At 42.4% G+C, this 13,624-nt stretch overlaps 1 protein-coding gene across 6 annotated transcripts in view; it reads right to left on the reverse strand.

Moving 5' to 3' along the window:
* The window catches only part of MAPKAP1 (MAPK associated protein 1), a 246,813-nt gene that overhangs the window by 45,067 nt on the left and 188,122 nt on the right, over positions 1 to 13,624 (reverse strand). The gene's annotated exons all lie outside the window — the stretch shown is intronic.

Below are 13,624 nucleotides of genomic sequence, written 5' to 3' on the forward strand. Positions count from 1 at the left end.
GTCATTTCTCATCCATACCTTTTGCAGTTCCTCCCAAACTCCTCAGACTGCACACAAGTCCAGGTTTTTCTACTTCTGGGCCCTTGCCTTACCCTGGACTTGTCAAAACTCTACCCAGGACAGCTCAAACTCCACTTCCTGAATTCCATAGCAGTTGGTTTATACCGGACCCTGGAGCCAGAAAATTCAATTCAATTTTTAGCTCTGCCTCTAACTTGCTATATGATCTTGGGCAAGTGACTTTATCTCTCTGAACCCCCGTTTTTACCATGCACAGAATGCCAAATATATTTAAAGAATCGAACACAAAATACACTTAATAAATAGCAGTCACGATTATTTTTATTCTACTGTCATAAAGGACCGCATTCAACCTTGCACTAAAATTGTTGAGTGGTTGGTCTGGCCTAATTTGGAAGCTTTTTGACAATCAGTAAAGTTTCTCATTCATCTCTGTATCTTCTGCAAGCACTACAGGCAGCTGGTGTGCTCCTGTTAAATTTTGCTGAAGAAAGAAAATAAATTAAAATAAAATAAAAAATAAAATAAAATAACATAAAGAACCAGTGTGTATGAATGCTAAGCACTTTACACATGCACTTAAGCCTCATTCAACCCGGTGGGTACTGATTTTCTGTATCATACAGATGAGGCATCTGAGGCTTTGGGAAGTAGAGTCATGTGCCCAGGGCCACACTAAGCACAGCTAAATTATCTCCCATCCCCAGAGTTTAAACTGTGGTCTTCTGAAGGTGCAGTTGCTGGTGCCCTTCACCAGTGGGACAGGAGCATCTGTGTAGCAGAGGCCGACCAGAGCAGGTGCCCTAAGCCTTGTTGTGTGGAACACCCAGAGATGGCCCACAGGGGAATCCAGACAGAACTCCTTGGGACAGAGTTGGAGGAATGGAAAACTCGAGGTTTGGGTATAAAATGGGAAAATTCTGTTACATAACTGGCAGCCTGACAATTGCATGCTTTTCCTTCCCACAGTTATTGCTTACAAGGTAAGCTTTTAAGTCAAAGTTGGTTTCTGATGCCTTTACACTGGACTCATTTATTAGGAATTGTGCATTCGATTTCCAAACCCTGCAATTATTCCCAGCTAAAATTACTCCAGCCCCTACAATAATGCTCTCCCCACAGTGAAGATGCAGCCTCACCCTTAATGGGCCATTCACTGAATGTCCGTGATATGGTCCCATCTTTGAGCATCTGCACATATTGTCTTCTTTGCCCAGGTCACACTTCTCCCCACTTCATTCTCTCCTGACCTATTCCTCCAGGTCTCCTCCCTATTCTTCCTGAAGAACTTAGCTCAAGTGACACTCCAGGGAAAGCTTCCCTGATCCCGGGCCCCCAAGTCTAGTACAGCTCTTTTCGACACTGCACCCAGCATTTTCCTGCAGAATGCTGTCACAGCTAGTCATTATCTGTCTCTGCCCCAAGAGGGCAAGCAGAGTGACTGCTTTACTCACCATTATAGCCTAGATCCTGTTAGTGCCCAGGATAAAGCAAGTGCTCAATAAAAATTTACTGGATTAATACAGCTGCCATGTCCACAAGAAGGTGAAGATCAGAGAGGCTGAATGACTTAACCGATATCACCTCACTAGGATCAGAAGAGTTGCACTCAACATCTATAAGGGCCATTAGGTAACCTTGCTAGCTTTCTTTGGGACACCTGTAATTTTGGACAGAGGTGCCATCATTGCAAGTACTACTGTCTTCTGGGTAATGTCCATCTCTTAAACCAAGATGCTGGCTAGAATTTACAGAATTTCAAATAATCGTTCATTTTCCCCAATACACACTCCACTGAAACAGAACTGCGGAGATACGTTTGTTTCTATTTTTAGAACCTTTTAAATACGAGAGTTGTGGAGAATTTTGGTGAAATACTGAAATCCTTTCATGTTTTAAAAATCAGTTAAAGCCATCTTATCTGAGAAAATGCCATTATTAGATACAACTTAGCTCAAGAACTTCTGTTTTCTTTACTAATTAGTATTTTCTAAATATTGCAGGTATTTGATTTGGAAAGGGGTAACAGCTCATTATGCTAAAATGCCAATTACTAGAAAAAAAAAACCCAAAAAACCCACACTTAAGAGTTTTACATTTTATGATGTTGGATTAAAACCAATTTAAAAATTACTATAACGTGACATATAATTTTTTACTGAGCAATTTCAATGCCAGCTGCTAATAAAGCATCTTAGCTGTAAATGATAATTCAGATGCTTTTAGATAAAGTGGTGCATAAATATGGCTGGAAATTGATTTAGCTTCTTACAGAAGCTACTGAAGAATGACATATTTTGTTTAATACACCAGCTAATGTAGTCCTAAAAGCTCAAACAAGTGCCAGTTTTCACTCCTAAATTTGCTGTGGGAGATTAATGAAAACTTTATATTTTGCTGAAATGTTAATAATGGGCAGATGAGATGATAGGATTTTAGTAGAGGTCTTAAAGCTATGGAATAACCAGCAAGGCTTGTCAATTTCCTTATATTAATTTTGTTCAAGACTTACATAGCTGGAGCTGGCTCAACACACTAATGCTTCTTGCATTGACCTTCTACTCTCCAACAGTGTAAATTCATATCCCATTTGAGGATTTAAGCCCCCCTCATACTTGGGTAAATTCTGAGCCTTGCCCCAGATGACAAGCGGCGTGTTTGCTTTTGTGATTAAAAGGGCAACAGCACCTGGGAGAATAGGAAAGGAAGGAAGATCTCTGTGCTCGCTTCCAGTACATGCTGCCCACCCCCAAGCAGGTCATCTGATGAACTGGTCTTGGAGTTACACAGCCATTTTTCCAAGTAGGCTTAGGAGTGCCATTGCTTGGAGGGGGCATGTGTGCGTGTATAGATCAGTCACCCATATAACCTGCAACGACTCTCCCCATACCAGCAGGATGCTAGACTATGAAGGCACACTGGTGAGGATAAGGCAGGGTTCCTGATCTTTAGGAGCTTACAGACTTGCTATGAGGAACACAAAGAAAAGAGTACAAGGCAGAGATAAGTACCCAATAAATGGTGCATGCAACAGATACTTTATATCGAAGCAGAGCATTATACCAAAAGCATGTTTTTGGAGGAGAAAAGTTCAAAGACTTTGCATGTATACCTTTACTGTTTGTATCCTTCCAGAAAGGAATGAACCCAACCATATATCAGCACTATACCATTTGCATGTTAAAATTATTACAAAAAGCAACTTCACATTTAAAAACCCACTTCTGTTCAAGAGAAGACATTTTTATCTACTCAAAGTCAAAAAAAAAAAAAAAAGAGAGAAAACCAGAATGTCTTAGAAATAAACATATTAAAAAAACCACTCCCAAAGTGTTAATTTAATTGAAACATAACCCTTTGGTATTTTGTTAAATGAGCAATTAAAAAGGTCACAAGCAATTAAATGAAACAAAAGCCACACTGTGTTCATCTACATTAATGCTGAACTGGGTCTCCTCCTGAATGACAAGATAAATTGTAATGGTGCCTTCAAAGACTTCACAATGTATTTTGTCAAAGTCGGGAGTGTTAATGTCTCTATGTGCCATGGATTACCATAATGTATCGTGTCAAAACGCTCGAGCTGCAATAACTCAAAGATGTATTGTGATAGATCAAATTTTGGGGTGGGACCTAAAAGTGACTTGAGCACCAGTGCGCTCAGATGGTCTGACACCAGGCTCTGGAAGAATGACAGAGAGCCCATTTGCAATTTGTAAAGGTTTGTGGGACAAAATCTAAGAGGGGATGGAGCCTAGCTATCTAGAGGAAAGAGGTAGAAAGGAGGAAACAGGAATGGCACCTATCTTAATGGCAAAACCAGGCTGGAGCAAGAGCGGGTAGAGGGAAGGAGTAGGCAGGCAACATCTAGGGTCTGCAGGAAAGGAAGGAAAAGAAAGAAAGAGGAGGTGCTGAGGGCGCCAAGGGCTGGGAAGTAGCCTTGGGACTTAATAACATTGGAAAGAACCTGGGACATAGAGTTCAGAGACGTAGGTTCAAATCGTAACTCTGACATCAAGGGTTAAGAGTGGGTCAAAACCTTGCCCAAGATTCCATTTTTGGGAAGAGGCAGAGCTGGGACAAATCTGTTGAACTCGAGTCCACCTTCCTTCCACTGTGCTTCTCCTTCCCCTCCCGCCTCACCACCTTCCTACAGGCAGCAACAAGGAGACAGCCTGGGTAGGTGGTAACTGTAAACTCTGAATCAGTGGTTCTCAAAGTACAGTCCAGGACCCACTGGAGGGGTGATCCCCAAGAACCATTTTGGGGGTCCATAATCTCAATAATATTTTCACAATATTAACAGTAAGACATCATTTGCCCTTTTCATGCCTATTATCTTACAAAGTAAAAACAAGTGTGTAAGTTCACTGATATGGTTCTGATTCCACATTGCAACAAATCTTTAAAAATCAATCACTTGAGGGGCGCCTGGGTGGCTCAGTTGTTAAGCGTCTGCCTGCGGCTCAGGTCATGATCCCAGGGTCCTAGGATGGAGCCCCGCATCGGGCTCTCTGCTCCGCAGGAAGCCTGCTTCTCCCTCTCCCACTCCCCCCTGCTTGTGTTCCTACTCTTGCTGTGTCTCTCTCTGTCAAATAAATAAATAAAAGCTTTAAAAATCAATCAATCAATCAATCTTTTTTAAAAAAAGAATCACTTGAGTTTCGGTATATTAATGAAAATTAATATCCACTATTCTCTGAAAAGGCTATTGAAATACTCCTACCTTTTCCAACCACATATCTATGTTAGGCCAAATTTTCTTCATATACTACAACTGAAACAATATACTATAGCAGACTGAATGCAGTAGATATGAAAATCAAGATGCTTTCTATAAAGCCAGACATTGTAGAAATTTGCAAAAGCATATATAAAACAGTGCCCACTGGTTCAGGTGATCAGTCAATAATTTATCTTCCTGATGGAACAAAAATAAACACTCTTCAGAGAAAGAAAATGGAAAACAAAACAAAAGAAAATACAGGTATTTTTCATAAAAATTTGTTAACATGTAATGGATTTATTATTACTCTTTAATGAATTCATAAATATTTAAAATTTTGTTTTTATTCCTAATAAGTTGATATAACCCAATAAACAATAGCTCTTTGGGGTCCTCAATAATTTTAAAGAGTGTAAAGAGGTCTAAGACAAGAAGCTTCAGAGCCACTGCCTTTATTGGTTCTTTTTTTTTTTAAAGATTTTATTTATTTATTTGAGAGAGAGAATGAGAGAGAGAGCATGAGAGGGGGCAGGGTCAGAGGGAGAAGCAGGCTCCATGCTGAGCAGGCAGCCCGATGCGGGACCCTTTATTGGTTCTTATGCCGTGCCTGGATGTCCACTTGGACAATCATGATGAGATGTAAAAGTGCAGTTACAGCTGCGTATGGCTACATAACTGACAACAAACACAAACAGAAATCTTGGATATACGTTACAAGAGTAACAGGCTTGCCGTCAGGTGACTGGATCAAGGCTAATTATAACTAATACTGTTTTACGTTTAAAAAGTGTTTTTGTATATGTGATTTCACTGAAACTGAGGGAGACACTTAGAGGTACATATGGGACCTCCTTTCAGACAAATGGGCGCTAATCATTAAATCAAAGCTCAGATGAACTCACTGTATGCTACCGGCAGATGCCTTTGTTCATAGATAGAAACTACACAGGACTTCAAACTTCATTTTATGGTTCAGTAAGTCTTAGACCAAGTCAAAAAGCTTGAATCTAGTTCTAAGTTAAAGCAACTTCAATCTCCCTTCTCCAAAAAGATCTATGCTAACTCTAGAACTCAACCAGAAGACAATGGCCTTTGTTACATCCTCCCCTTTAAATGCTCTATAGCTCGATGATGAGGTTGACTGATCCTAGCAGGTTCACAAATAGTCACCCAGCACCCACCACAGCTGTGGGACTGTGCGAGTGCTTCAAGAACACAGGAGGATGGCAGGATTCCCAGATGATGGAAAGGGGACAGGCAGTCCACAGAGGGAGTAGTATGGGAAAAACATGAAATCCATAAAATGTGAGCACATATATAGGGAACAGCAAGTGTCTGCATTGGGTTGGAGCAAAGAGTGTGTGAAGGGGAATAGTGGAAAATAAAATGGTCCAGAGGTGGAGGGGGATAAATTCTTCAAAGGCAGAGACAGTATCCAGTATCCATGCCAGGGCCTGGCACAGAGTAAAATACTGCTGTACAAATAACCAACTAAGTGAAGAGGAAATAGGGGCACTTACGTGGCTTAGCTGGTTAAGGGATGACTCCTGATTTCAGCTCAGGTCATGATCTCAGGTCCTGGGATCGAGACCCACATCAGGCTCCATTCTGAGCAGGGAGTCTGCCTGAGGATTCTCTCTCCTTCTCCCTCTGTCCTCCCTACCCCACCCCACCCCACCATGGGCACGCTCCCCCTCCCCCGTGTCTCAAAAAATAAATCTAAAAATAAATAAATAAGTAAATGAAGAGGAAATAAACCATCTTCTGCCCTACTCTTTTTTTCTCCCCCAACATGGGGCTTGAACTCACAACCCAGAGATCAAGAGTCACATGCTCCATCGATTGAGCCAGCCAGGCACCCCTGCCCTGCTCTATCTTGACACCTTATTGCTATTCCCCACATAGAACAATCCCTGCTTCAGCTAAACTGGACTTTGCTCAGGTTATACCATTTGGCCAGGATGTCCTTCCCACTCTTTAAAATGTATACACTTCAAGGTCTAGTCTAGAATCTTCCCTGATCCCTCTCCTGAAACCCTATAGTTCTGAAGGCTCTAATGATAAGTGTGATAAACATCTGTTCTCCCCTTCCAGACAATGAGCTCCTTTGAGGGCAGGAACATTCTATCCTACAGAGCACATAGCAGATATTCAATAAACGCTGTTGGTGGCATGAATGAAGTTTGATGCAACACAGGTTAACCATAACAGTACCCAAGTTCATACATCATCCCTCTATTTACCTTGGTTAATAGAACCTAATACACCATTCCTAGTTTTCCATTTGGACAACCCGCCAGACTGGGATCCTGCTTCAACAACAACTACAAGAGCAGCTAACATTTACTGAGTGTTTACCATATGCCAGACACCATGCTCGGCACTTTAGATATGCTATCTCATTTAATTTTCCCAATGCCCTTTTGTTGCACATTATTATCCCCTTTTTATAGGGGAGAAAAATGAGGCTTAGAATGTCACCCTGCTAGAACAGCCGTACAAGTAGCAAAGGCTGGAGCTAGGAATTGAACCCACGTCTGTCTAATTCCAAAAATGTGCCCTTAATCACCACATAGCCCTTTGGGTAAAAATGTTCCTTAGATGGGCTTGAGTGTCCAAATCCATGGTCCATAACAGCATCTAAGGAGAACACAATCATGCCTGGCCTTGCCAGAACAAAGAATCAGGGATAAAACCTAACTCTCTTCGTTCTTTCTGTAAGACTCAAAGCTGGCTGCATAAGTGAGTCAAGGAGAAAAACTCTCCCTTTGCTTTCTACATCCATCACATCTTTTTTTTCCAAAGGCCTTTTAAGTCCCTAAAGCCTCATAAGCCCCAAACTTCTCTTCTATTAAACACTTCCCTTTGGCTACTAGTCATTTTTGCTGGTCTCTAAAAACTAATCAATAGGTGATATACTATAACACACACATGCGCGCATGCAGGCCCTCTGCAGTAATCTCGCCAAAGCCATCAGGATCACACAGTAGGATATGCCCTTCGCTGAATGTTCCATGCTACAACCAGGGTAGGGATCCTTGCTGTCAGGGCCTAAGTGATTAAACTCTTGGAGTCAGAGCCTTTCCACAGGGAGAATTCAGACCCTCAATAAATCAGGGTAATCTTGTTTTATAAGGTGATCAGAAAGAAACAGTTTCCGGTTTGTAGAATTTCTAAAAAGAGCAGAACACGGAACCAGGGCCTTTAGGCTCTGCTTTCTAGATGCTGCGCATCCCTCAGTCTTAACTTCCAGCACTCTCACCCTTGCTCATTTCACTCCACTTCATTCATTCATTCTCAAACAGGTCAAGCTCCTTCTCAAGGCCTTCAGATGAGCAGTCCCTTGGACTGGAACATTCTTCCCTTACTAACTGACTTAATTCCTTTCTCTTCTTCCTCAAGAAAGCTTTCTCCTCCTCTCACCAGCTCCAGTCACCTGCTAGATAACTCTTTTATACCCTTTGTAGCACCTATCACAGCTTGGGCTCCATGGTATGGGGCTCCTCTCTACCCTCTAAGCACAGTGACTGGCCTAGAGGGGGACAACATCAATGTTAGGGGATGAATAAACCCATTTGTGCCAAGAATGAAACCAACCACCTTTCAGAGGATAAAGCATGACCATCCAAGGGTCTGGACCATTGGTTCATTATAGGTTTGCTCAGAAGTTAGGTTGATGACAGAATTCCCATCATTTTCTCTTCCTCCACTGTATCTTTGTTACTGTTGAAAACACAGTAAAAGGAGCCTGGGCATTTTTGACAATTTACATGACAAAATACCTAAGAACTGTAATATATGATCAACACTGAGGCATCTCTGTCTCTCTTTCTCTGACTCTGGAGTCAGAGACTGAGGGCACACAAGCTAGAAGTACCCTACCTCCCATTAGGGAATCACTGAAGAAATGTCACCTGATGCATTACCAAACCATTACTCAGGGGCTGCAGGGTGGATTCTGGGGCCAGGAGCCTACCAGAGGGATGCAAATCCCTGTGCCCTCACTTAGAGCCCATACAGGGTTTGTGGCTCGTCAAACATGTTTCCTTACTGCTCTAATGTACCAGTGTATTGCTTAATGAAAGTTCTTAATTGTAATTCAATTAATTACATACACAGAGTCCCCAATTACATTTTCCAATAAGACATTGGCTGTGGTACAGGTCTAAATGCACTTAACCAATTTCAATATATTAAGACCAATTTCCCTTGAATACTAATTACTACCTAATGATAAAATGAAAAGGGGGGGAGCGAAAGATGCAATTCATGTGGAATTTTCCAGCCCACAGAGTATAGTTCAGACATTCATTACTGAAGAAGTAGGTGTGGACAGGGCACAAGTTTGTCTCTGGTACAGGTCAGCACTGGTTTTGGCCAAGGTACCACCCACCCTTGGTGCTGGCCATTGCCAAAAGGGGCTTGTGGGAAGTCTAAGAGCTAGTGGGAAAACAGGAATAACAGAGAGGGAAAAGGCCACCACACACATGCACAGACTAGCTGTGGTGTCTGGGCAGAGGTGTGTGTCCTGTGTCTCAGGCACACAGACAGACACATACTGGGCTTGGCCAACACTTGCACTGTGCATACACATCACTATGCGCTCTTAGTACACACAATCTCATTTAATCCTCCTAACAGCCCTACAGGATAGGGATTACCATCACATTTTACAGATGGGAAAATGAAGTTCACAGAGGACTTGCCTAAGGTTACACAGTGCCTGCAAACACCTTGCTTTGTCTACTACAACACATTACCAACCAGTCCACATTAACCAGAAAGCAAGAGGCGCAAACACACAGGTATTCTTACATCGGGGACAATGTTTCTGTTTCATTTAAATTCTGTTAGCATGCAGCAATGCAGGGAGCTGTTACCCATAACCATATGGAAAAAACCTTCACCTGTACAAAAATTCCTTATAGTGAACACTTCCCCCCACCCCCAAAGTCAGACACATAACTGGCTTTTGGTAGTAATTCAACCTAAAATTCAAACCATGAAGACCACAGGTCACTTCTATTTGTAAATAGAGTTTATTTGCATGATCACATTTTCTTTTGCATTTATATGCCATATAATATATATATTGTGCTATATAATAAAAGAGGCTTAAAGCCTTGGTATTTAAGTCACATGATAGAAATTGGAGACATTAGTAACCTGTAGCTGCAGAATGCCTCCAGAAGCCAAATGGAACCACCAGGGAGTCTCCAGGGCTGGGACAGAGCACACACAGAAGGAGGGATCAGCCCACTATGAATAAGCACCGTGAAGAGGAACTAGAAATACATCAGGATTAGCAAAGAGTCATTCACTGCCTATGGTTGCTTCCTGCCTTCCTTTTTATTTAGTAGTACTGGGGGGTGGGAGGCCGCGGTGGTGGGGGGGAGCCCAAGTACATCCATGAAGAAACATATGGGTGTGGACGCTCATCCAAATCCCAAATTGTATTTAAAAGCTATCACGTACTTGTCCCCTGGAGCCCTAGTGAGAAGCCTGCTGATGCCAGGGACTTGGGAGGCTCACTCCTTCCAGGGTAATGAACCATACCTGGCCACAGGCACCCAGATGGTCCCTGCCCTGGGGAGGGGTGGGGGTGGTCACAGTCCAGAGTGGGGGGATGGGTCAATCCATCCAGTGGAATCAGTGATCAGACTGAGGTAAGTACTTCCTGAGTACAGGAAGCTGCCTCCTCCTCTGATCTTCAAGGGGAATCTAAAGGAGCTGGAAGAGGCCTCCCACAGACTGAGAGCCAGAGATACTCTCCCCTCCCACAGTCCACTTATCTAGGTGACTGTCCACCTTGAGCTGAGGCCTTCCTCAGGATAGCTTTAAATTAAGGAAACTGAGGATCTCAGTCATTGAAATAATGGAAGATCTCCTCGAAAAGGAAAGGAGGTCAAAGGAGGTTGACCTGACATCTAGAGAACAACCGAAGCCTCTTTGTATGGCAACTTCTACTTAGAAAATAAAATAATCAGGGGTGCCTGGGTGGCTCAGATGGTTAAGCGTCTGCCTTCGGCTCATGTCATGATCCCAGGGTCCTGGGATCGAGCCCCACATTGGGCTCCTGGCTCAGTCAGTGAGGAGCCTGCTTCTCCCTCTCCCTCTGCCTCTCTCCCTGCTCATGCTCTCTCTCTCTGTATCTCTGTGTCTCAGATGAATAAATAAAATCTTTAAAAAAAAAAAAGGAAAATAAAATAATCAGATTCAACTGTTGCACTAGAATTACTGGACAGAAGATACAGTTTTCCAGCTTCCCACCCCCAATCATTATTCATGCGATCACGTGCAAATCACCCCTTAAAGCCTCAGTTTCTTCTATAAAATAAAGATGATGAGCACAGTGGCCTAAAAGGTCATTATAATGACAGAACTTGTATCTCATTTAATCCTCAAAAAACCCTTGTGAAATAGATTCAACCACCTCCATTTACAGAGGAAACTTAGGCTCAGAGAAATGACCTGATTGGCCTGACGTTAGAGGCTGCGGAGGCATAACTTTTAAAGCCCTACGCGACAAGGACAGACTCTTGAGTGATCAGACAGTAAAGAGACAGTGTCTGACATTTTGTTGGTACTCCATGAAGCCAGTTTAATTTCAGGCCTGCTTTCCTGATGACGGAAAATTCCCGAGTTTCTCTCTTAAAGTTGTGCAAAGAATAAGTTGGTTCGTGCTGCATTTTTCTCCTAAGGACCTGGGTGGGCTACCTACATATGATCAGTGGGTAAGAGAAAAGGTCACTGGCAACATTTGGCACAAAAGGAAAGTGAGGCTCAGTTAGGTGCCAGGATTTATATAGATGCTTGGACAAGAATGGAAGTCTTCTACCGTTACATCCTCTCCATAATGTACTCCATGCCTCCTTCTGGTCTTATTCCAGCTTCTGGCAGACAGTTGGCTGAAGGATATAGTAGATTATCAGACAAGAATCCAAACTGGAAAGCTCAAGGACTTTGGCTTGTCATTTTCTTTTTTAGGCCAAGATCCAAGCACAAATGTTAACTCTCAGTCCCCAGGCAGAAACTCTTGTCATATCAGCTTCATTAGCAAGCTTCTCTCTCATAGTGTGTAAGACAATTGTCATCACAATTCTTAGGACTGAAAATTTAGTTTATTTTATCAACAATCTCAGGGTGGGCTTTGGAATCAGACAGCTGACCTAGAATTCTGGTTCTATCACTGGCTAGCTAACTTTGCACAAGTCACAACCTCTCTCCACAATTAGAAAGGTATCTTGTTAGGGTAGTTGTGAAAATTATAAGAGAGCGTTTGCAAAATGTCTAGCACAACATGTATTTACAATAGAAGGCCTAAATAAGTAATTTATGAAACACCTTTTGATGTGGTTGGTATAAAAAGTTATGACCATCCCTCCTTGGAAGAAAAACGGAAAGGCTTATATCAACCCTTGTGGCAGTATGCTCAATCAAATGGTTTTACTTATAAGGTATACATGTATACATCTCTTCTGGGACAACAAAGAGTGGAAAGTACCCTGCTTCTTTTTTTTTTTTTTTTTAAGATTTTATTTATTTATTTGATGGAGAGAGAGAGAGAGAGACAGCGAGAGAGGGAACACAAGCAGGGGGAGCGGGAGAGGGAGAAGCAGGCTTCCCGCCGAGCAGGGAGCCCGATGTGGGGCTCGATCCCAGGACCCTGGGATCATGACCTGAGCCGAAGGCAGACGCTTAACAACTGAGCCACCCAGGCACCCAAGTACCCTGCTTCTAAGTTCTCTGGTCTTATGACATAGACTTACAGACTTGCCTGCTCTCCACTCCCCTTCCTCCCTCCATTCTGTATCAGTTCCTCCCCCCATCACACATCTCCTTGAGGGCCCCGACAGGTCTATGATTCCAGACCTCCACATCTGTGCCCATCTGCTCTGTCAGCCACAGAATGCTGTTTTATCTATTAATTATAATTAACATTTATTGAGTGTTTATTATGTGCCAGGCACCATTCTAAGGGCTTTATGATTATTAAAACTTACTGAATCCCGTCAACCTTATGAAGGCAGATAAACTACCCAAGAGAGGTTCAGTAAGTTGTCCAGGGTCCCACACCCAGTAAGTGACACAGCCAGAATGTGAACCGAGGTAATTTGGCTCAACAGCACAGTCTCTTAAACACTGCATGATAGACGCTCATAATTTAGTTCACCACTAAAACGGCTTTATGGACAGCAAGCCTGTCCTGATCAAACATACCAACAGAACCAAATAAAAAATTCTATTCTGAAATATTTTGTCTCAATCCAACTTCTTAATATGTAGCTGTGGGAGAATAGTATTTGTTTCAATGGAATTTCTACTTAAAATTAAACAAAATATTAAAAAACCTTCTCTAGAAAAGGAATAAACTGCTTTTATAATTTACTTCCATTTTACGAATATTAGTTATAATATTCCACTGATTCCAAACCACTGACTGCCTTGTGCCCTTTGTAAATGCTGGTAAGGGCTTCTTTTACGAATACAATGATTTTATTTTTTATTTATTTTTAAAGATTTTATTTATTTACTTGACAGAGAGAGACACAGTGAGAGAGGGAACACAAGCAGGGGGAGTGGGAGAGGGAGAAGCAGGCTTCCCGCCGAGCAGGGAGCCCGATGCGGGGTTCGATCCCAGGACGCTGGGACCATGACCTGAGCCGAAGGCAGACGCTTAATGACTGAGCCACCCAGGCGCCCCAAGAATATAATGATTTTAACTCAGAGTGAGACAACTGGAATTCTTTAAAGAATGAAAGAAAATGACAGGGAGGGAGGGATTACCCACTTAAATCAGGCAAAAAAACCAAAAACAAAAACAGATAAGCAAGTTACAAAGGGGTGTGTTGTTATAATTCTCCCTTTGGTGTGCCA

Source organism: Neomonachus schauinslandi, chromosome 13 (assembly GCF_002201575.2).
Source record: "Neomonachus schauinslandi chromosome 13, ASM220157v2, whole genome shotgun sequence".
Classification (NCBI taxonomy): domain Eukaryota; kingdom Metazoa; phylum Chordata; class Mammalia; order Carnivora; family Phocidae; genus Neomonachus; species Neomonachus schauinslandi.